The following is a 7,650-nucleotide window of genomic DNA, read 5'->3' as shown; positions in this document are numbered from 1 at the left end:
CGCGGGGCACTCGTCGTATTGGGAATTAATGCCTAAATCCATATTGATGGACCCGGGAACCGGCCACGCGGTGGAAGCCCAAAACAAGAATACAGCACAGCACAGAAGCGAGATCTAAAGAACATGATACAAAAGAGTCCTTGCATCCCCCAAGCAAAAAAAAAAACTGCTCTGTGCAAAAGCACCGAATCCCTATTGCCACCCCCCGTTGCCAGTGCGGCGATATCATTGCGTATCGGTTCGCCTTTTGCTCTGAGATACGGTTGCTTGTTTATGCTTCCCTCTCTGGTATCAGTGTTTCCAGAAGACACCTCATTTGGCTCTTTCCTGGCGGCGTCGCAAGTGAAGCGCGCCCGAAGGTGTCTACGTGTGGGTGTGTCTGGTGCTCCGGAGAGGTCCATAAAAGCGTATCGTGCCCCGCTTAAGCCTGATGTAGCGGAATATAAGCGCCGTTTTCCGTACTGGTTGCTGCTCGCAACAGACGTTAGACGAAGCACCGTGAAACACAGGTGTCATTGCTGCGCTTGTGTTGAAGAGCACGCACATTCAGCAGCGTCAGTGTCCCTAGCTCGATGTTTGAACTGACGAGAAAAAAAATGTAGTCTAGACGCCAAAGTAACGTTAAAATCAACCTGGACGAATGGTGTTTTCTCGAAAAGAAGATTGCGTCGGGGAACGTAGCAAGAGAGAGGAGAGTTTCAAAGTGGAGATCGGTTAAGCAGGGAAGCGTTTTGCACAACTTACAAGCTTGTAATACATGGACCACTCGAGCACGCAAATGAGGTGTGCAACCACATGATTGGCATCATAATTCTGTGATTAGCCGTGCTCTAGGTAATTGAGTAGTGTTCACTTAACTGAAGTAGGCCTTAAAATAAATAATAAATAAATAAAAAATCTTGACCTATGCCTCTTGGGTCCTCATTGGTAATACCGCTTCAAGAATGTCGTAACAAGTCACCTAACAGACAGTCTTTTTAAACCGTTAACAAGCAAGTTTGTAAAGCTAGAAAGCTAGACAACCATTGCGTCCTAATGATCTCCATTGGCTCGCGTTCGACTATAAACGAACCCGGCAAGCTGAATGCCTGAGCGAATGCGTAAGTTGCATATATATATATATATATATATATATATATATATATTGAAATAACTTGAAGATAGCACATAAGAAAAGGATCGTATTTACTAACGTTTCGGCCGTGGCGCGGCCTTCGTCAGAAGGCCGTGCCACGGCCGAAACGTTAGTAAATACGATCCTTTTCTTATGTGCTATCTTCAAGTTATTTCAATATAGAAAATACCCGGACCTGTCGTGCCTTCCCTTCAAGTTCTATATATATATATATATATATATATATATATATATATATATATATATATATATATATGAATATGAAAGTAGATGCGCTTTCACATAACAACTGTTCATTGTGCCGACGTTTCGACGAGAACCCCGTCTTTTTCAAGGCGGGGTTATATATATATATATATATATATATATATATATATATATATATATATATATATATATATATATATATATATATATATATATATATATATATATATATATATATATATATATATATATATATATATATATATATATATATATATATATATATATATATATATATATATGTATGTGTGTGTGTGTAACGCTACGATGAATGGGAGACGTGGTCTGGCTCATACGCCATGTTTATTCTATCTCTGACTTCTTCCTTCTCTGCCTCTACCAACCATCGCTTCATACGTCACACGATTCCCCCTCCCCCGAAGGATGGCACTGGTTACAAACTATAAAAAATTAAAGAAGTGAATGAACAAAACAATGCCCAAATTCACACTTTCACGTCCAGACGGAGTTCCACAATATCACTAAATCTTCAAGGCCGATTGAGCAGTCCGATGAATTTTATGACAACTCTGGTGGGCGAGGTTGACTGTTGCATTCTGGCCAACAGAAGCACGCCTTGAACGTAGAAATTACTGATGACACAGCGATTCTTGTCATGAATGAACAAGGGTCGAAGTACTTGTAGCATTTGAGAGTCGGATGTCGTAGGCACGAAGTTATCCGTCGTAGACGCTGCTTTCTGTGTCGTGGATGAGACAGAACGAGTGCTTGCAGCCTGCATGTGCGAGAACCGAAGCTGATGGTATGATGCCTTTGTTCCTTCATTGTACGCGTGGTAGCTGCACGACTCTTTCGTAGCTTTCTGTGGTCTTCTCTCAGTTTGTTGAATCGTAGACACGGCGTTGAGAACTGGTGCAGAAAACCTTGTCGGCGTTGCTTTCTGTTAAGATGGTTTAGGGATTGACTATGTCTTTGCTTCTTTAATTGGTGTTGACTCCGATTAAGCCACAAGTATACTCGTGATGAGGTTTCGCTTGTTCGTTGTTTTTGTTCGAGTAAGCTTTGTAGTGCCTGGGGTTCTTGGAGTTGCATTTGTTCAAATTGCTCGTTTTGTTGTGAAAGTTGGTCAGATGGGTATCTTTCAGGAACATGAGTCTCCTTTTCTTTGCGCGATGTTGTAATCACTAGATAGTCGGCAGTCGATACTCTACTGTTGGGCTCGTTTTGCGTTGAAAGCAGCGTGACAGGCTGATGAGAAAGCTCCCAAGATGGTTGTGAGTCATCCTTGAATGTAAATGCTTTTGTCAGTTGACAATGCGCCGGCGTTGGTGGATTCGAAATTCCTGCAGTGCTTTGACTCACATGTGTGTTATCACTTGACGATGAGAGCACAAATGGTTCTGATGGCGTATGTGTTTCTTTTTGCAGCGTGATTAGGCTGAGAATGTCTGTCGAACAACCCTGGTCGGGAACGTCAGGGTGGGGGCTGGTATTGCGAGGATTCACCAGCTCGTCACACGTAAAATCCGTCACACGCTCGAAACCGCTTGGGCCTTGTGTGTGACAAGAAGCATCAAGGCATTCGGGTGGTTCAATAAAATCTGAAGCGTTGTGGTGCAGTGAACACGTTGAAAATGCCGATTTCATTGCTCTTGGGAAAGGCGGCTTTAGGTTCAGTTGTTTGGCGAAATTCTCTAGATTCTTTTCGGTATACCGACGCTTTACCTTGTCTATTGCGACGTGCAAGTTACCAGTCGGTGTTCGAATGCGTGAAGTTTTTCCGGAACAGAGATGGTACAATGGTGGTATATTTTCTGTGAGGTCTCGTTTGGAAAATAAGCTTACTGCGGGAAGACTTCGCGTATCTGTGATGGGTCAGTTGGAAAGCCTTCCGCTGATGAGGTATGAACAGGTCTTCATCGTATTCTCTGAAACGAATGATCATTTCTTCTTTGATATTTTTCCAAGACTCATCGTTCTCAAAGATATGGGTGAGGTAAAATTTGAATGCCTCACCTGAGATGTAGTCAGTGAAGTTGATGATCATCTCCCGTTCCGACCAGGATGCAGCGGCAGCGTGGAGCTCGAAAACGTTGAACCAGTCCTGTACGAGTTCGTCGTCCGCTGATGCGGTGTACTTGGGGATGTCAAGGTCGCCTGATGGTGCTGTCATGATGCTGGTCTTGGTGTATAGGATGTACTTCTGTGGTCCACGTTCGGTCACTGCGTCTTGCTGAGACGTTCGAAGATGGTGGCCGGTTGATGAAGTGGCCGCCAGGTCTTCATCCTGTCGACTCGTGTAACGCTACGATGAATGGGAGACGTGGTCTGGCTCATACGCCATGTTTATTGTATCTCTGACTTCTTCCTTCTCTGCCTCTACCAACAATCGCTTCATACGTCACACACACACACACACACACACACACACACATACACACACACACACACATACATATATATATATATATATATATATATATATATATATATATATATATATATATATATATATATATATATATATATATATATATATATATATATATATATATATATATATATATATATATATATATATATTTGAGACCTCCTGAATGTTCTCAGCAAATCACTTGCTTTGCTTTTATTTACCATCGTATCACTTAATTGTGCGGGTTGAAAAGTCACAGGGGCGCTATCGCAACGCTTCAGTAGAGTCAACTCATGGTGGTACAGCGCAGCTTTTCCTTCAACATAGTCTTTATGCGGTGAAGCACGATTTAAAGTCAGAAAGAAAAAAAGTCTCAGGGGAATCGTTTTGTGTGCAGAATGAGCACCCTTCACAGTAATCCAGGTGGAAAATAGTGAGCGAGCGAGCGAGAGAGAGAGAGAGAGAATTATTTTAATAGAGAGCCAGAGAAGTTCGCCTGGCTTTTCACTTGACGTGGTACTCCAGGTAACTTACTAACTACGATATATAAGTACTGGAGTACTGGTACTGGAGTACTGGTACTCCAGTACTCCAGGTGATGACTACAATATATAATGTGACAACCACGTACAGCACATACAGTCACTCACACGCGCTACACTATTTAGAACGCCTCGTTCGAGCTTGTGGGCCACAATAATGCCAGTAGCGCTTTTGTGGCGTGTAACGCAGTTTAGTTGTTTTTACATGGGCTTAGAATATCTGTCAACTTCAAGTTTGTGTCTTGTAGAGCACGCCAAGAACGCATTTGAATTCAAAGAGGCACAAAATGGTTTATTGAAGCTGTTTTTTTTTTTCAAGTTGTTTGCTGGATGTACATTTAGCGTAGTTTTTTGTTGTGCACACGATGATCTGAGGCATTGTAATCACACATGATTGTCTTATGTGCGAATGGTGTTTTTTCGAAAAGATCACATACATTATGTTAGCTACTTGAGCAGAAGTACTGAGATAATAAACCCGTCGTTAGGTTGCGCTTGTTTGTTCATCTCCTTTCCTCGTCCTTCTTCGCCTCGCACAGAGTGGCTAAAAATCAAAACACTAATGATAATAATTGTACGCGGTAATGTAGAGTTACTTTTATGCGAATGACGCGAGCACTTTATTTGCAACTCTGAAAGTGATTGGCGCTTGCTAACCTCTGGGCGAGAAAGCAGGAAGTGCGTCATTATCCAGTAAAAGTACAACTAACCTTTTAATGTGTCTTAGTGATGTTGTAATAGGCTCTTTGATAGCGGTTCTAAAAATTTAAGCAGCTAGCTCGTACTTCCATCGCACATCGCTACAGAGCGTACAACCTTGTCAGTGCTTGCAGTAGTGCGCGGCTCAGCCAAGCCCCGGACGCTAACTACGTTGTCAAGCCCGTCATTCCGGAGGCTTAGCTGGGACATTTAGCTTAAACGCCGCGTATATTTTAGCTACTTTTGTCTATCTCGGTACACGCCCCTTCATGTAACGGAGGACCTTCTGGCGCACATGATGTCCTGGGTAAAGCCCCGTCACGTGCCTGCGCTAGATACATAAAGATTAAAAAACTACAGGAAAGACCACCTTAGGCAAGACAGGTTTACTTTCGCTAGCCTCCGGTGACTAGACTGGTGAGCGCAGGCCGCGTCATACACCACGTAAAGAAAAAAAAAGGAGGAGGATGGGAAAAGAGGTGAGTGGGGAGGGGGGGTGTTTTTATTGTTTTACAGAGGGAATTCCTTGTTTCTTTCTCGAGATTTGCCTCTGCCACCGTCTGTACCGCTTTTCAAGCTTGATCGCTTGCCGCCGTGCCGGTCTCTCTCCCCTTTCGGCCCGTTCTCTTTCCCTTTTAATGAGCACTCTGTCGCACGCTAATTAAAGCCCCTGAATAACGGCCGACCCCGGACACAGGCGTGGAGCAAACCTGCTTCAGCGCCCGAGAGCACTCTCTTCCTCACTGCCCTCTGCTTTCATTTCGCTAACTTCGACGTCGGCGCCCGCTTCGATCACACGGCTGGTGTAGATCGAGCCCATGGCATTAGAAGTGCGAGGCTGTATGGCATTGGGGAAACGCCAGAGGGATTTTGTTCCCCTTATCTGAGGAGCTGGCGTCGGCGAAATGTGCGACTGTTGTCCCTTTTAGAGTGAGAAGTTGTAATACGGTTTCAATTACGTTTTGCATGTCGCCTGAGTTACTATGGCGCTGAATTGCCTACGATGCGCTTTCTTCGTCGAAAAGGTTGCAATAGGCTTTATGGTACCTGTGTAATCCCTCAAATAATGGTAAATTTTGCGCCACTGCAGGACTAGCGCGTGGCCATATACCTGTCCCTATTTGTTGAATGTAGATTTTACAAGTCATTTACAAAGTGGATATAAAGAAAGTGACTTGATATCGCACTTGTCTATAGAATTTGACACTATATTTTTGCCCATGCAACGCACCAGAGCGAGCTGTTGAGAATCCCATATAAGGTAAACCTAGTGATGAGTTTTCTTTCATTTTACATTGATTGACTGACTTAATATCTATCGTGACCCGTCACAATAATAGTGCTGCTGAGATTTCAACAAATCTCCACTTTTGTGACTTGCGTTGAAGCAGTGCGAAGGGCGGGAATAATGGAATAACCGAGGGCAGACTGCGTAACTGCGACACGTAGTTAAAGAATAATGCCAGTGATAAAGAATGAAACAGAACAAAGCAAAGGCCCCTCACGCTTCAGATGTCTCACCTTGGAGCTACTTTCACCTTGTTTCGGCGCTGTGGCGTGACCCGAGAAGCGTGGATTAAGAAAAAAAAGCATGTAAAAAAACGAGAGGTGTGGAGGTGGGGTGGAAAAACCATCAAGAGTTCCATCTTTTCCTCGATTGCCCTTCGTGACTTTTTTTCTTCTTTTACCTGACGGGAGTCAACAGGTGTGCGAGCCAGGTGCGGCCGAGCATCGGCACTGGGTAAAAAATGAAAAAAAAAGATACAACGAAACAGAATAAGAAAGAACCGGAAGGGTGTTTCGGAAAACGGGAGAAACGTGAGACGAAGAAGAACGGAAACCGATGGACCCTGTGGACTGAAGACTCTCGAAAAACACTTTGGAGGATCTCCAGCACCGAGGTGCCCTTAGCATAGCAATTTTACGCGACACGACTCCCGCGGTTTCCTTCTCGGGATTTTTTTTTATTCGCGCCCATTTAGTGCTTGCGTTGTGGCTTTACGAAGAATTCGTTCGCAATGCACGGATGAAAATATTCGGGAAATAATAACCGTTGCCGCGTGGTGAAAGATTAAACATGGGCCGCCTCGCAGTCCTCCATTCAGTGACTGATACAGTGGCGCGGTCTTGATAAGCAGTGAAATATGTATCGGCAGCTTGAACGTCAATTGGATCATTAAACAAACAAACAAACAAACAAACAATTAAACAAACAAACAAACAAATAAATAAATAAATAAATAAATACTAAAGCAGAAGAAGTTGTGGCTTTCTTTCGACAGTCCTCCAGATTTACAGCGCCTTCTTTTAGGGGCGAAGCTCCTTATGACGTGGGTCTGTCGTTCTTCCGTATGTATGTATGTATGTATGTATGTATGTATGTATGTATGTATGTATGTATGTATGTATGTATGTATGTATGTATGTATGTATGTATGTATGTGCGTACGGACGGACGGACGAACGTACGTAGTCGCTAGTGGCACATACCGCTCTAGAGCGGGTATGTGCCACAGAGGTTGCGAAATAAGAGATGGCGGTACTTAGAGTGTTCACTAGATACACGCACGGATGGACGCATGGACGAATGGATGGACGCGCGGACGTACGAACAGATGGATGCACGAATGGAC

Source organism: Rhipicephalus microplus, chromosome 1, assembly GCF_043290135.1.
Source record: "Rhipicephalus microplus isolate Deutch F79 chromosome 1, USDA_Rmic, whole genome shotgun sequence".
NCBI lineage: Eukaryota > Metazoa > Arthropoda > Arachnida > Ixodida > Ixodidae > Rhipicephalus > Rhipicephalus microplus.
Note: the sequence above shows the minus strand (reverse complement) of the source record.